The 17,824-nt window shown below is 40.1% G+C and overlaps 1 long non-coding RNA gene across 1 annotated transcript; it reads left to right on the top strand.

Annotated features, from left to right (window-relative positions):
- The first annotated feature begins 6,519 nt into the window (after nt 1-6,519).
- On the top strand, nt 6,520-16,532 carry LOC131835343 (uncharacterized). Its single transcript, XR_009355140.1, has 4 exons — nt 6,520-6,632; nt 9,300-9,370; nt 14,795-14,963; nt 16,150-16,532. It is a non-coding gene; the product is annotated as an uncharacterized LOC131835343 (long non-coding RNA).
- The last annotated feature ends 1,292 nt before the right edge of the window (nt 16,533-17,824 follow it).

The following is a 17,824-nucleotide window of genomic DNA, read 5'->3' as shown; positions in this document are numbered from 1 at the left end:
AATTGACTTAAGGTCTTACACATCCTTTGTCAAATATATTCTCAGTATCTTGAAGCTTCTATCATTACTGTGAAGGACATAATTTTTTATATTTTCTAAATTTTTGTGTATGTTGAACTTATATCTGAAAACACTAATGAAATCTCTTATGAATCCTAATAATTCATCCGTAAATCTCCTTTTATTTTTAAGGGAGTATTTAACAAAGGGTAAAGGAACTTCCAAATCCAGTATCTGAATCCATTATCTTCTGAGCCAAGGAACTGAATATAAAGTTTTAAAATGAAGAGAGAAAGAAATATATATTTTCTTTCCATTTCCTTTTTATAAATACAGACTACCACGTGATTTTACCCCTACTATGAGGTCTTGTATGAATAATGACACGTATTCAGTGGTGGCTCTGGAGAAAGGGTCAGTCTTAAAAGCATGTCACTGTGCCTTCAACAGAACACAGAGTCATCTCTTCAGAAAAGCTCACCTGGAATTGTCAAAGACCCTTATGTCCTTAGGCTGTTAGCCTGAGATGTGTTCTCTGTCCCCTCCTCTAAGTATTCTATAGTATGTTCTAGTGTAAATGTAGAGCACCACATTAACTTAGTGCCTTCACTGAGGACTACTTCAGTGTTATTTCTAGACTTTAGCAAAGCCCAATATAAGAAACAGACACCTGAATAAAGCCCTGGTACATCTGATTTTCTGTAGAAATGGTCTCTATTTGCTCAATATTTCTTAGACAAATTTTTCATGATAAATTTCTCTTGTCTGTATTCCTACTGGTATTTTTATTATAAATGTAGTATATGCTTATTGTGGAAAAGAGAAAGTTTTCAAGCCATATAAAAGCTCCCACATTCCTCTTTTCCTGTCCACACAAGTCCCACGCAGAGGTATCTAAGTAGTCAAGATTCTTTCCATTGCAAGGGACAGACCTATAGTGTGAATGAAGCTCTATGCAAGAGAGGAATTTGAAGGCCGCTAGGGCAGGACAAGGAATCAAAGCAACCACTCTGAAAACCAGGGCAGTACCAATGGCCCCAGGGAACAGACCTGGGGTATGAACTTCTTGTTTCTGCTTCTACAAGCATGGTATAGTTAGTCTCTTTGTCTTCTCAGGCAGTGGAGGACAGGGCTTGGGGTGACTGAGGGATCTTATCCTTGCATCACTGTCGTCTGACAGGAAAGGGGATTTTTTTTTTCCTCCTGTAGAAAAAATGTTAGGGACATGCTCTGATGGGCTTGGTTTAGGTCAAGGGAACACTGTGTTTGGCAGCACCCAGGAACTCATGATTGAAACAAGAGAAGGTCAGTCCCTTGAGGGAGAGGGATGGTGTCCTCAAAAAAGGGGGAAAGTGTGCCGAGGAGTTAAAGTGTCTGACGACTTTGTATTACTGTCAACAGTTGCCTTCCAGACAATAGTATCTTCCAGACGTTTTCTCTTAACTACCAGGAAGCTCAGGGCTAAATTTAATGTTCAGTTATAACTATATTAAATCTCACGGACAGGGACAGGGTATTCACCTCCTTCTTCTTTGTATGCTTTTAGATTTCTCGTTCCTGGCTAGTCTAGCCTCAGGCAGTGGCCCTTACTACCAGGCAGTGGCCCTTACTATACACCCCATAAAATTCTTTTTGAAACCAGAAAGGATTTTTACAGGTTCTTCTAATACTTGGAATTTTAAAACTTGTATTATATTTTTCACTAAAAAAAAATTATCTTTCATTATGAAAGTAATGAGTGCTTATTATACAAAATCTAGAAAAATAAGTGGAAAAGTAAGGAGGGAAAAAATCACCTATGTTCCCACCACCCATTATTGTTTAGTGAGTTGTTTAGTTTTTTGTGTTTATTTGTTTAAGTAGGCTCTGATGAGGGAGCAGGAGTCTGGCTGAGGACAAAGCAAAAGCTGGCACCTTGCACCCCCCCTCCACCGGCTCCCCTCCATATGTGTAGCATTCCTCAGGCACCCCTGACTGCCATAAAAGGATAATTAGTTAACTTGCTGAGATCACAATCCTGCAAGACAGGAGTCTCCCTTGGTTTGCAAATGTCCTTGAGATTACAACAAAGAAGTTACCTTATCAATAGCCCAATTTCCAAAGACACAGAACTCAGTTCCTCAAGCCCTAATGTCACCCTCCCCTCCATAAAAAACCGAAGGAGGTGGAGGTAGAAGGAAAACTAAGTAAAGTTAAATTTCTTCTAAACCTAAATCTCATTAACAAGGACACTTGATAGCAGGAATGTAACATTCCACCAGGAGACTCTCAATTGTCTTTACTTGATAGTAACCAAGCCTTCAATATCCTGATAGTATTCTTTGCCCCAATAGCCCTTCTGGACACCCCTTTGTCCTCACCTACCCAACTCCTGTGTATATAACCAGCCACTCCTCACAACCCAGGGCAGCAGCTCTTCCTGCCCACGGGTCCTGTCCCCATGCTTTAATAAACCACCATTTTGCACCAAAGATGCCTTAATAATTCTTTCTTTAGTCATCAGCTCCGAACCTCACCCCACCAAACCTGACTTAGGTTCTGGGACTGCATCAGGCTCCACACCCAATGTGTGGCTTAAACTCACCACCCGGAGGTCAAGAGTTACATGCTCTACTTACTGAGCCAGCCAGGCACCCAAATTTTTATTTTATTATTTTTTTAAGTACTCTCTACACCCAACGTGGGGCTCAAATTTACAACCCCAAGATCGACAGTTGCATGCTCTACTGACTGAGCCAGCCAGGCACCCTGTGCTGCTTAGTTTTAAATGTAGGAGAAACAACCAAGTCATGTAATCAGCTCAGGTGAATAGACGCCTTGCTAATCAAAAAAATCCCTAGAGGGATGCCTGGGTGGCTCAGTTGGTTAAGCAGCTGCCTTCGGCTCAGGTCATGATCCCAGCGTCCTGGGATCGAGTCCCATATCGGGCTCCTTGCTTGGCAGGGAGCCTGCTTCTCCCTCTGCCTCTGCCTGCCACTCTGTCTGTCTGTGCTCGCTCTTTCTCCCTCTCTCTCTCTGACAAATAAATAAAATCTTTAAAAAGAAAAAAAAATCAAAACCTTTATAAAAAAAAAGAAAGAAAAAAAATCCCTGGAGCCTTTAAATTATGGGAAAATCCAAGGAAAAGAAAAAAATTAACAACAAAAAAAGGAGATCTCTTGAAATTTTGAAAATGGTGTCCAGAATTTATTCATATTAGTACATAATAGTCTACTCGTCCATCCTTCCCCAATATTGTCTAGCCACACCTAAAGTAGGACAGAGCTGAGGGGAGCCTGGGTGGCTCACTTGGTTAAAAGCATCTGCCTTCAGCTCAGGTCATGGTCCCAGGGTCCTGTGGAGCCTGCTTCTCCCTCTCCCTCTGCTCCTCCCCCTGCTTATGCCCTCTTACTCTTATTCTCTCTCAAATAAATAAATAAAATCTTTTAAAAAAAAAAAAAAAAGAATTCTTTCTTGGCCATGGGCTTTGAACCCTAACGTCGTTCCTCCATCACTAATCATACCAAATGTTTAATTCCTGTATTTGTCCACTTAGGCTGCCATAGCAAAATGCCACAGACGGTAGTGGCTTAGGCAACAGTAATTCATTTTGTCACTGTTCTGAATGCAGGATGTCTGAGGTCTGCCTACCAGTGTGATTGGTTTCTGGTGAGGCTTCTCTTCCTGGCTTATAGATGGCTGCCTTCTTGCTGTGTGATCACGTGGCCTTTTCTTGGCGTGCGCACACCAGGGAAGACAGAAAGCTCTGGTCTCTTTTTATCTTCTTATAGGTACACTAATCCTATCAGATCAAGGTCGTACTATATGACCTCATTTAACCTTAATTACTTCCACAAAGGCCCTATCTCCAAATACAGTCACATTTGGGTCTAATGCTTCAACATATGAAGGGGGAGGAGCGGCACAATTCAGTCCACAGGAAACCCTTTGCTCTGATAGTCATATCTCTGGCAATAATTTCATTTGGCTCTCAGTGTACTGAAAATAAGCACTTCCCGAGGCCTGAGCTCATTACCTCTTCTCTGAATAACTTTACCAATAACTTTGCATGACAAACACATGTTTTTGAAAAACTAAACTTGATATAAAGATACATATGGGAAGATATGTGTGTGCGTGTTTGCGTGTTTGTGTGTGTGTGTGTGTGTGTGTGTGCAGAAAGAGGGAGATTCAAAGTTCATTCATTTCTGTGTCATCAGACACCTTTAGCTATCACCTTAAGATCTGGGTCCTAAAACATCCAGTGTCACCTACTTAGCTAGGCTGGTAGGTAGATGGGCAGCTTTCGTGCTAGGAACTAGAACTCAGTGACCAAAGTGGGTATACATGAAGTAACTAGATTCAGAATAAACAATGCAAGCTAGGATTAGAGCATTTTGTTTTGCCTTCTCTTTTGTGTAAAATGTGCTTATGTTCAAGTATAGAACCAGAAGACTATTTGGGGTCAGGATTTAAAATAGCCCCACTTTTTGTATGTCCAAGTAGCATCTTTGTCTTTGAGTTCTTGTATCTGAAGTAAAAAACTAAACATACAGAAAAACCTAAATCAAATATTTTGGCCCTTCCCTGGTCTTCTTACCATGGGCTGATTCTATTCTGCATGTATTTTTCCCCATGACATCTGAAGTACAATATAGAAATTCATCCTTCTAGTGAACTGGGCCTTTTCCCAAGATTTTTATTTTGCATTTAACAAAATAACAGCAAATTTCAGGTATTAGAAGGATCGAAACAACCTCTTCTATTCTGTTGTCCTTAGAACACCATCTTTTATTCATAGCTTCTCTTGTGGTGCTGGGAGGCAGATTCTGTTGCTATAGCAACGCCCTGCATATCCTTGGGGATAGCTCACAGTTTTACTTTTTTTTTGAACAACAAAGAGCCATTGATACTACATGTTGCCAAAGGTTACAAAAGTTGAATTCTAAAATGAAAATATTTCTTCTATAGAAGTGGTACACCATATGCGTCCCACAAATTCAAAGAGATATGTAAGGATATGACCTTTGTGTGAACACTGATGAATCTAGCATAATACTGCTTGGCTTCAATGGATTATTCACAGCAGAAGTAGTTGAAGTGTATGCCTTGTTTTCTAAGACCACTGTTGGGGATAAGGGGCTTATTCCCAGTATCTATAAAGATCCAGGAGCAAGAAAAGAAAAAAAAAAATCAAAGGTACCATCACTTATATTTTGTTTGTTACTTAGTAATCACCTTCCCATCCTCACCCCCACCAAAATGAACTGCTATATCAAAATCCAATTACACTTTGACAGTAAATAGATCCTTAAAGAGTGGTTGTGGCTGAATCCTTGTTCCTCAGAATGATATTAAATATACGAGAGCCTCAAGAGCTCTGAAATCTGTATTCCTAGCTCCGTTTTAACTGGATTCTCTTCATGAAAAAAAAAAAATTTCCTTAGCTACCTGTTTTGTAAAACCAGGAAAAATATTTCTTTTCAAGTATTCTTTTCAAGATAAGTTATCTCATCCCCCTAGAAATCTGAAGGGACGCACTGAGAACCACAGATGAGGAGTGAGAGGCCCCAAAGAGTCGCTTCCTGGGAAAACAACCGTAAGAGTCTAGAGAGGATCAGGACGTGGGAATCTGGATTTTGCTCAATAAAAAGAGAGGAAGCTACAGGCTGAAAATGTAGGTAAAATACAAGAATGAATCCCAGTCTCCTCCACTCACTACAGCCTGTGCAAATTCACTTGGGTTAGAAGGCCCTCCCAACAGACCAAGGAAACCCCGTAATTCAAGGTCATTCATTCATTCATTCATTCATCATTATTTACTAGGTATATGTTATGTTCCAAGCCACTTGAAAGCTTTTCAAATGCTTACTACATACCTGATTGTACTCTTGAAGACTTAGTCCCTAATAAAGTCTCTACTGATACAGTTTCTATAGCTATAGTACAGAGAACTGTATTAAAAATAACAGAGTTACAAGGTAATCATAGCTAGTAATAACAGCCATACAAACAGTGGCATCTACCACTGAGAGAAACCAAGTTTCCTTGGAGAAATGACTGGCTCACAGCCGTGAGCATCTTGTTGTTCAAGGAAGCCAGGAAATGCTTCAACACCAATAGACTCATGTCAAAAGAATAGTGGTGCTGGTTTGCAGCCACATCCCACCTTGAGCATCAAAATTAATGACAGAAATAATATCCTAAATGAAAAACAAATGCATGAGTCCATAGTGAAAGTCAAGAGAATAAGAAAGTGGGGCGAGGGGAGAGTAAAGAGTACAGAAAGGGGAAAAACAAAAGAGCAAAGTTCTACTTTACAGGAGAATACCAACTGTTACGGATGAAATTGTGTCCCACCCAAAATTCATTTGCTGAAGCCCTAACTCTCAGTGTGACTGTTTTTGGAGGTAAGGCCTTTGGGGAGGTTAAATTAAAGTTAAATGAGGTCACAAAGATAGGACGGTAATTCTACAGAACCTGTGTCCTCATCTGAAAAGCAAGAAACACAAAGGGGTTCTCTCTTTCCACACAGCAAACAGAAGAGGCCCTGTGAAGATATTGGAAGACAGGTGTCTACAAGCCAGGAAGAGAGGCCTTGCCAAAATCCAACCCTGATGACAATTTGATCTTGGACTTCTGCCCCTGGAACTGTGAGAAAAATACATACTTTCTACTGTTTAAGCCACTCAGTCTGAGGTATTTTGTTTTGACAGCCTGAGCCACACAGCTAATACAACAGCTAATAAATATTAAGAAAATGACAAAACTGGGGCACCTGGGTGGCTCAGTGCGTTAAAGCCTCTGCCTTCAGCTCAGGTCATGATCCCACAGTCCTGGGATCGAGCCCCACATCAGGCTCTCTGCTCCGTGGGGAACCTGCTTCCTCCTCTCTCTCTCTGCCTGCCTCTCTGCCTACATGTGATCTCTGTCAAATAAATAAATAAAATATTTTTTTTTAAAAAGAAAGAAAATGACAGAACTGAAAAAAAAGTCACCATTTCTTAACCCACTATGTAAGAATCACTAACGGATGCTATAATCACTGGGTTTACTGGTTTAAAAATATGTCCACAGAGGTTAACTTTACAATGGGGAAATTGGGTATGCTATCACCATTGTAACAAAATGATCAAACTTAGCATCAAGAATAATGGGAAAAACTGCATAGGGGGCTCTTGATGGAAATGTCCGTCACCTACCCAGTATTCTTGCCAAGAATGTTTAACCTGAATCCAGTCATGAGAAAACAATGAGATGAATCCAAGAAAGGGAAATATTTGCAAAGCAACTGACCTAGCTCTTCAAAACAGAGTCAGTATCAGAAACAGAAGAGACTACTTAAAGTCTCAAAGTCTCTAAACATCACAACCAAATGAAACTAATAAACCTTGCTTGAATCTTAGGTCAACAAAAGTAAATGAACAGACATATTGGGTATAAATGAGGAAAGTTTTTTTAAGTAGGCTCCAACGTGGGGCCTGAACTCAGGACCCTGAGATCAAGACCTGAGCAAAGACCAAGAGTTACATGTTCAACCGACTGAGCCACCCAGGCACCTCATAAATAAAAGGCGTACATTAGATGACAAAATTTGATTAGTGTTTACTTTCTGAGGTGTGAATAGTACAGTGGTGATATGGGAGAATGTCCATATTCTCAGGCAGTTTGCACTGAAGGGCTCATGGGTGAACTGCCACAATGTCTGCAACTTCCTTTTAAATGGTTCAACAACAAGAACAAAAGACACATCTATACATACCTACAGGCACAGCCGTACAAGCACACTGCAAGCCTGCTTCCAGACCATGGCAATAAAGCAGGTATCACAGTAAAATGTGTTGAAAGAATTCTTTGGCTTCCCAGTGCATATAAAAGTTATATTAAGTAGTCTGGTAAGTGTGTAATAGCACTATGCTAAAGTAGTACCTATCTTCATCAAAAAATACTTTATCACTAAAACTGCTGACCATCATCTGAGCTTTCAGCAAGTGCAATCACAAATCACAGATCACCGTAATAATCATAGTAATAATGAAAGAGTTTGAAATATGGTGAGAGTCCCCAAAGTGCAACACAGAGACACAAAGTGAGCAAATGCTGTTGGGAAGATGGTGTTAATAGACTTGCCACAACCTTCAACCTTCAATTTGTAAAAAAGTCCAGAATCTGAGGAGTACAATAAAGTGAAGCACAATAAAATGAGGTTTTGGGACGCCTGGGTGGCTTAGTTGGTTAAGCAGCTGCCTTCAACTCAGGTCATGATCCCAGCATCCTGGGATCGAGTCCCACATTGGGCTCCTTGCTTGGCAGGGAGCCTGCTTCTCCCTCTGCCTCTGCCTGTCACTCTGTCTGCCTATGCTCACTCTCGCTCCTCTCTCTCTTACAAATAAATAAATAAAATCTTTAAAAAAAAAAATGAGGTTTTGCCTGTAAATAAATAAGAGAGCAAAATAAAGCAGAGTAAGATATCAATAATTGATTAATGTAGATAAAAGATCTTCAGTATTTGATGTATTATTCTTTCAACGTTACTATAGTTTGGAATTTTTCAAAATATATAGCTTAATAAAAATAAACAATGCAAAGATAATAAAATGTTTGATATTTTATGGCATGCAGCTCCCTTTAACTACTGGCCATGCAACTAACAAGACGAAATAGTGTAATTTAATGGTTACAGGGGATGGATGTTGGTTCCCAACAGACCAATGTTCAATGCTCCTTTCATACCTTAAGCAAGGAACAGCCCCAAGCTTTAGATTTTCTGCAGTGAAATGATAATCATATCTCACTGGTGTACAGTGGAGAAGATTTAATGAGGTCTATAAAAAATGTCCGGCACAGAAGAAGGCACTAGTGGATTACCTGGTGAAATGAGGACAGGACTTCGAGGTTATTTCGCTGCCATTACCTGCTCCACACTCTGCTGAAACTCTGACCTCACTCACTCACAATGAGAACCTACATGATATTATCAGTGACCGTTTTTGTGGCAAGAGTGTCTTCAACCAAATGAAAATGTCCTTAAAGGCAGGAATCAGGACTTAACCCAAATGTCTGCATCTCCTAAAGAACCTAGTTAAACTTGGTTACTCGTGGTGGTATTTCCTCTGCCTGCTATGCTAGATCAGGGCTTCTCAACTCTAGCTACACATTGGAATCACCTGAAAAGCTTTAAAAAAAAAAAAAAATCTGATGCTTTGACCCCCACCCCCAGATATTTTTAATTCGTTGGTCTGGGGTGGGACCTAGGCCTCAATATTTTCTAAAATTCCCATGGTGTTTGTAAAAAGTTAATGTTTTGTGTTTCTTCTTAGTGAAATGTTAGCGCTACTGCTGCCAACTTTCCACCCGCTTTGGAGGAAGCTGGAGTACCAGAGGGAGGCAGGTATGTAGTCGCACCTAGGATCAGTGCTCATCCTCCGATTTCTTGAGCAACCTCAGATGGTTTGTTTTTGTTTTTGTTTTTGTTTTCCTCAGATGGTTTCTAACACCTTCATGCAGGTTGGATAAAGGAGGGAAAATATCTTTTTCCTCTATCCTTCTGGGACCACTCTAATGAGAGACAGATTAACAAGAGGAAAATATACACATTTATTTAATATACATTTTACATGACACAGGAGCCTTATAAGGAAGTGAAGACCCAAAGAAATAATTAAACCTGAGACTTTTTATATTAGGTTTGATGAAGAGTGGAAAATTGTGGGAAAATATGATGAGCCAGAGGGCATGGGGTAAGCATAGTGACCTGGGGGAAACTTAGCCAATCTCCTCTTCTGTGTCCCCTCATCTTCAGAGAGAAGGATGCTCCTTTCCTCTGGGTATAGGGAAGTCACCTCTCACCTGAGGTTTCATGACCTTCTTCAGGGGAAGGTCAGAAAGTCCTTCCTGCACCTGCTGTTTCTCAGACTCCTTCAGCTTAAAACAGTCAATATGCCAAAGTCCAGTGTTTGGGGATAGGGATTCCGGAACCTCATGTGTTGTTAATATAAAATGGATCTATCTGGGCTTCAATTTATCAAAATAGATAGTTATACCTAATGCTCTTTCTTCGGTTGGTGAAAACCGTAAAGGCAAGTAAACCAGAAGTCTGGGTGAGGTTTCACAGCACAATCATTGCCTGAACAATACAGATGTTCACGGTTTTACTATATTATTTGATCATTCGGACTTTCGCAATTCAGAAAATATTTTCATTCGTGCCCTAGAGAAACCAAATCAAAAGGTAGACCATTTGAATGAGAGAAGAAATGGAGACATGTAGGAGGGGAAATCAGAATCAGTAAGCACAATAAGAATATGAGAATATGAACATTTTAGCACATCTATCTAGCCAGCTGCCAATGTTGAAAAACAAGTTCCTGATAAAAATATACCTAGGTTGGGGGAACTAGATGGTGGGTATTAGAGAGGGCACGGATTGCCTGGAGCACTGGGTTTGGTGCAAAAATAATGAATACTGTTATGCTGAAAATAAATAAAAGAACAAAAAAAAAGAAAAAATATACCTAGGTTACTGTTACACTGAAAAGAAAAAAAAATATGTATATATATATACACACACACACACACACACACACACCTAGGTGCTGGTTGGAATGCTGAGCATGTCCCATAATCCTTCAACCACGACAGCCCCTCTATCTTGGCTACAACCCTGGTGATCTGACATATCTAGGTTTCATTTCCCTGCCCTTGGTTGTGCCCTTAGAGACCTTGAATGCTGAGAAGGCACCATGTGCCATCAGTAAATATAAAAAGAAAAGGCACTCACGGTGCACAATAAGATATAATTACTAATAAGGCTCCTGCTTCTTCAAAGGAACCAGGACTAGACTACTACCCAAAACTAACCAATTCCTCACTAACGGCCACATAATCATGGATAAGTTACTTAACCTCTCAATGTTCAAGTTTTCCTGTCTGTCAGAGATAATAAAGGGCTTAATTCATAGGATGGTTATGAGGATTCAGTAAGAGAAGGCATGTCAAATGTTTAATACAGTTCCTTCATACGTAGCATCATTGGCTAAATGGAAACTATTACTATATTATTAATATAGTAGTAAATCCAAACCCAGCAGTTTTGTGCATGCAAAAACAAATGAATGGAAATCCAAATTAACCCCTATTTCTGTTAATTTGTATATGAGAAAGCTTTGAAATTTCAGCAGGTGGTAATGGACTGATGTATGCCAACTTTGTTTTTGACAGTATCTTCAAACAAAATTTAGGTATTTAAACCCACTGTCCTTTAAAAAAAAAAAAAAAACCCAAAGATAAACCACTTCTAGAAAAGATGGCTTCAAATTTTATAAGTTGCCATTTCTCCTAACTAAACCTAAGACACGCCCTCCAAATTAATAACAAAGCTCATATTACAGTGGGAACAATCCCACTGTAACACAGTGTAATACAGTGTAATGCAGTGGGACTGTTCCCACTGTAATCCAAGACATTCAGTTAACTAACAATGAGGCATTTGAAACTTTAAATTTTTAACTGAAAAGAATAAAGCAAATGAAATTTAAAAACCATGTTGGGTAAGAAGACATCGAAGAAAAGCAATCTATTAAAAGTTGGAAACCAAAGGAGCAAAAGAGATATGATAAGCCTTAGTGGAACAAAGGAAGGAAGGATTTAATGATTACTTCACGAAAGGAAGAAAAAACTTTTCTTCTACTTTCTCAGGTACAGAACATGGAGTCCTTCAAATTAAACAGATAAAAGGCAGATTAACAGGAAAAAGGTACACAAAGTGCACTGATCTTAATATTAACACCATGCACAGGGGCATCACAGAAAAGAAGTGAAAACTGAAAGAAGTGGTTAGACTGTCATGAGCTGTGGAGAAATGGTTAGACACAGGAGGTGGGAGAGCAGGGCACCTAAGAGCACTAAATTGTGGGAAGGTGGCTGTTCAGTGAGGTTTGTTAGGCACTCATCTTTGTGCTATCTTGGTCTTCCTGGTACAGGACGTGGGAACACCTTTACAAATGGAAGTTTCTGCCCTGCTTTTAGGGCAGATAATGGAGAGGACAGAGAACTCTTTCTCTGTCTTTCTCAATTGCCTCTCAAATATCAGCTCAAGGTAATCCTTACGCCAATGGGACATATCTGGGGCTGGCACATTCTGGACCCCTTCACTGGAAAGCAGCTGAGGACTCACGCTGAAGTTTCCTAAGGCAAGCTGCTCTGAATAAAACATAAAATTGTTCTACCATGTAGCTGAAGTACCCTCAAGGAGAAATATTCGAAGTGGATTAGACAGCATATAACAAAAGAAAGCTAAAGATTTCTTATCATGAAGGTTGAAAGAAAGGGAATTGATTTTTTAAAAGATTTATTTATTTTAGAGAGACAGAGAGAGAGAGAGAGAGACCATGCACACACGAGTGAGGGGAAAGGCAGAGGGAGAGAATCTTCAAGCAGACAGCCTGTGTGGGACTCGATCGCACAACCCAGGAGATCACGACCTGAGCTGAAACCAAGAGTCTGACACTCAACTTACTGAGCCACCCAGGCACCCCATGAATTGGTTTTTAAAATGCTAAAACAAGAAAAGCTGAATGGTATCAAACGCCCCCCCCCCAGGGAAATTTTGACATTATTCTTGTTAACTTTTACTAGAGCTTAAAATGTTGAAAAAAAATTTAGTGAAAGTATCACAACAAATAAAGATAACCAGACAGATAGAGAGAGAGAGAGAGAGAAAGAATGTAAATCAATTTTACCTTTAGTAAACTCAACATGAGGTAGGCCATCTAAATTTAAAGATTCTAGCCCTTAACAAAGAAAAACGGATTCCTACTCTAAAGAAACAATTCTAGATAAAATGTAACGAAAGAAAGTGTTTCTTTTAAGTCCAGGTACTAGGTAGGCCTTTGGCAATCCACTGAACCTTTGTGGATCTCAATCCCACTAAGTATACAAAAGACTAAAATGGACCCTGAAGTGGCCTCCCTTATAAAATTGTGTTTCAGTATAAATGCATAGGACTCTCTTGTTAAGATGTGACTCTTCCTTTACCTTCAGTCACACTTTTAAAATTGAATACATTCCTCATAAAAATAGTTGTGTTATATATGACACAATAAAAAACATGCTTTCTCCTGAGCTCCTTTTATAGAACAGGATTACGGGTATCTTTAGGCTCCCAAAATCTTATAAAACCAAAATGTGGAACATTTTAAAATATACTGCTATCTCGAGAAGTTGTAAAAATTTTTTTAATTTTATTTTTTAATTTTATTTAAATTCAATGAATTAACATGGAATACATTATTTGTTGCAGGGGTACAGGTCAGTGATTCATCAGTCTTATATAATACCCAGTGCTCATTACATCACACGCCCTCCCCAATGTCCATCACCCAATTACCCTCTCCTGCCAGCCCCCTTGCAAGAAGCTATAAAATTTTTAATCGAGTTCTAATAAGTAAGGTTGGCTTGCCATGAATTGTTCATACTGTTATTAAAATGACACTTGGAAAAATTACAGAACACTTTTCAAATTTCATGAGCATCTGAATATCAGATCTCTAGATACTTGCATAGATCACATATTTAAGTTTGAGGGACCAACGCCTCTCCCTCAGACACTTATACAGCAAGAAGCAACAGTGTGGGGTCAATCATAATTAAGCATGCTGTTATTGATCATGTTGACCCAAAATGATCCATGAACTTTTTCCAGTTGTTCTTTTCCTTTATCTTTTTGCAAAACTTCAAAAACTCTTATTTTTATCCTGTATCTTGGAGTAAAAGCTTTCAAAATTATGCTCATGTTTTAAAGGTATAATGTAATGTATAATGTAAAAGTTCTGGTTCCCAAAGCATATTTTCTGGTCCCTTAAGAGCTTGAAACTAACTGAGCACAGTACTATGGGGAAGGTTTCCCGTGATCACCTTTCCCTTTTAAGAAGGCTTTTTCCAGTTCAATTGGGTGACCCTTTCTTTTCTTTCTAGTTATTGGGGGCCTTTTCCAAGTACTACCAAATAGGAAATTACCACAAAGACAAGTGGAAGGAAAAAACATTTTTAAAATAACTTCACACACCACCTGCAATTCTGGTAAATTCCTTGCTCTCAGAGTGTGCGGGCATTTTTGAGATTTCGGTCCAATCAGTCGCACTGCCCCCCCATGGGGATCCGTGTTCCCTTTTCAGTTCAGTAATCAAATAGCTCTGACTGGTCCATGTCTGCTTTTGTCCACTTCTGACCTACATGTTCCCGTGAGGGACATCTTTGTCTCACTTTTCTTTGGTCACTGAGTTCATGCACCTCAATAGGCTAAGTCTGGCAGTCCATTAACGAGAATTCTCAGCTCAGCCCTAGGCCACCCAGAAACCCCGGTTGCATGTTCTCGCTGAATGGCTTCACTGGTGGCCCATTCAAATGTGCTAATGTCAGAAAAAAGGGTTGAATGGGGCGCCAATGTACACCATTGCCGAGGCAAAGTGACTGGGCTTCCAATAAAGCCTCCCCTGGGGTGACGTTAAGCAGAGTTATCAATGGCGCAAAGGCTGAGCCGGGGCTAATGCTCCAATCATGCCAGCAACAGGGGGCACAGATGCAGCCACTTCAGCATGAAATCACAGTGCAGAGTTCACCTACAAGGCAATCCTCTCTCCAGCTTCCAACCTGCAGATAAATGTACAGAGACACCTCCTTCTCCCACTGGCTCTGGGGCAGGCTTGAAGAAGACATTTTGGGTGGGAAAGGCTACGGGCATTGTTTGTTCCCCATTGTTCTGAGGTTTACTTCTCCTGTTGAAAAGCTTTCTTAAAGCCCCTTTATTTTCTCATAGACCGTACAGAAGCAGAAAAAGCATTGTCTCAAGGCTCACCCCCAAAGCATTAAAAAGGCATTTCACTCAGCAAAAGAATATTTTGATTATGCAAAACAGATGTCACATCCCAGCCCCGTGTTGCTAAGTCTCACAAGAGAACATCTTGAACTGCAACGAAATTATGAAGGTATGATGACTAAACCAGTCCTGCGGTCCCTCCTCCTATAATCAGGGCAAAGGAAAGGGAAAAGAAAGGAAGACACAACTCCCATTTTTCCTTCTAAATGTGTCCGAGAAGAAACATAAAAGCAACCAGCAAGTCAGGATTTTTAAAATTCTTTTTCAACTCACCGAAGACCCCTGGTTTCTGAGTTATTCACAGACACACAGCATTCCCACACATCAGCCTGGAAGAATAACACAAAATCATAGTCCCACTCTCGCCCAAACTTGCCACCAACATGAACCCGTACCACTGTCTCCCCGATTCCTAATCCTTAAATCCTGGTGACAGTCTGCAGAGCCGGCCATGGTCATGAGAACCTCAGCCTTTCAGGAACCCCCAACATTTTGCTGGGCCACTCACTACAAGTCAACATATACAAAAACAATTTCATTTCTTCAGCTCCTTCAAAACTGTTTCTCCACTCCTAAATCAAAAATACCAACACACCTGGGTGGCTCAGTGGGTTAAAGCCTCTGCCTTCGGCTGTGGTCATGATCTCAGGGTCCTGGGATGGAGTCCCGCATCCGACTCTCTGCTCAGTGGGGAGCCTGCTTTTCTCTCTCTCTCTCTGCCTGCCTCTCCATCTTCTTGTGATCTCTGTCAAATAAATAAATAAAATCTTAAAAAAAAAAAAAATACCAGCACACCAAAGAGTATAGGATATCTCAACATCTCAGCTAATTTTGGAACACTGTCATTTTCTTGGGGGATAAAGCACACAGTACACACACATACCAAAAATGGAATTCAACCCACGTGGAAGTAATTCTTAAATAGTCCAGAGTGCTCACCTTGGGGCTCTCCCAACTACAGAGTAGGCACTGAGAACTCATTTTGATCCAGGTTAAAGAGGGATTGGTTTTGTGGAGGGCACTCTCTGGGGCCCACATTATCTATTCGGTCCCTGCAAAGAGGTCTTCGTTGGGCTTTGTATTTGACGGCCAAGCCAGCAGCTGGTGCTGGACAACTGTCCTTAGAGGAGACTTCTTTTAAAACTACAGCCCTAAGTTGATTCCTACACAGTCCTGTTGCTCACATATATTAAGAGATTCAAGGACAGTGGTTCCTGGGCACTAGAGAGAAGATGATGGGTCCTCTAGCCTAAAAGCCTTTAGCCTAAAAATCTTTTTTTCTTTTTCCTTTGCAGCCACATAAAAGGTTTCTCCCTCACTGTCCCTCGTCTTCTAATACTAAAGAAGCAACTAAAGAAGATTTTGCAAATCATTATAATTTTTATGTAATAGGTAATTCATTTATTTCCCTAATTTTTTATAATGGATGTGGATTGTTTTCATACTCAGAAAAGGAGTTATTTTTTAAATAGTAAAGTTAATTGAGCCTTAATCTTTTATTCCTTGGAAGTAGAATTTTGCCCTCAAATCCCTAAGATAAACTAAATATTTGCATGACATCCTAGTAAGAGAAACTACTGGCTGATTTTTGAAAAATGAAATTCAAGTTACTCAATCAAGAAAAAAATTTGCTGTCTTCTCTCTCCATAATTTCCCTCCTTCTTAATCATACTTTACCTAACGCTATTTAAGGTGTAAACTTAAACTAAAAAAAAAAACAAACAAAAAATAAACCTATGGCTTCTTATTGGGACGAGTTATCTCTAAAGCTCACACTCCACTAACTGGGGTAGCATTCGCCGGTACTTCGATCTTGCTCCAGGGAACTCCAACCATGAGATGTCAGAGCTTACCCATTTTGGTTCCTCTCTTTTATTTCCAAACAGAGAATATGATGGTCACTTCAAAACTATTATAAACTTAAATGAAAATTGGATTATGTTCATACCTGGCCCCCTGGCTTGCATTATTTCTCTCATCTTTATTCCTTGTGGAGATCAGCTTAAGAAGTCAGAAACTTAGGGGTGGCTCAGTCATGATCTCAGGATCGTGAGCCCAAGCCCCAAGTCAGGGCTCTGCTCTCAGCGGGGAATCTGCTTGGGATTCTCTCTCTCCCCACCCTCTACTCTCCCAAATAAATAAGTAAATCTTTAAAAAAAAAAAAAAAAAAAAGTCAGACACGTCAAGAGCAGGTTTTAAAAGATGTATCTAGATTTTACTTTCTTTACTGCCTCTAAAGAGGCTCTACAAAAATGCCCAGAAACAATGGGCCGATCCCCAGCTGTCCCTTTGCTTATAATTCCTTCCCTCCCCTGCAATGTGCCCTACCCCATTCCCCTCCCCTCCCCCAGTCACCCAAACTTTGCTTTTGAAGGCATCCTTGACTGCAGAGAAGTTAGACCATGTTGCGGATGTCCCTTCTTTCTCTAAAGCAGGCTAATAGAGATAATGGGCCCTGTGGGAGAGAGGAAGCCAAAGAAAGAGAGGGATTCCTTTGGATACTTAAGGGAATTACTGAGGAGCCTCACCAGACTCTGGCTAACAAATAAAAAGAAATGGAAAGCAGCTGATGTTGTTTTACTAGATCCTTTATGCACTCAAGGAAAGGCTACTATGGAAGTGGAGATGGGGGTGGTTTGTTGTTCAGAGGAGGGGAGTAATTTTTTTAATTATCCTTAGGCCACTTACTGAAGACTCCAAATAAATGTTTCAGATAATTGAGACTATATTAATTAAGACTATACCCAGGAAAACTCATTAGCATTTGGCTCACTAGACAAAAATGGAACAGTGAATAAATTCTAGTTAAACAAGGAAAAGTCAATACCAATCATTTCATAAGTTAGAAAACCAAGTATTTTTTTTAAAGATTTTATTTATTTATTTGACAGAGAGAGATCACAAGTAGGCAGAGAGGCAGGCAGAGAGAGAGAGGGGAGGAAGCAGGCTCCCTGCTGAGCAGAGAGCCCG

The sequence above is a fragment of the Mustela lutreola genome, chromosome 7, assembly GCF_030435805.1.
Source record: "Mustela lutreola isolate mMusLut2 chromosome 7, mMusLut2.pri, whole genome shotgun sequence".
NCBI classification, from domain to species: Eukaryota; Metazoa; Chordata; class Mammalia; order Carnivora; family Mustelidae; genus Mustela; species Mustela lutreola.
Note: the sequence above shows the minus strand (reverse complement) of the source record. Positions and strands in the feature narration are given on the sequence as shown.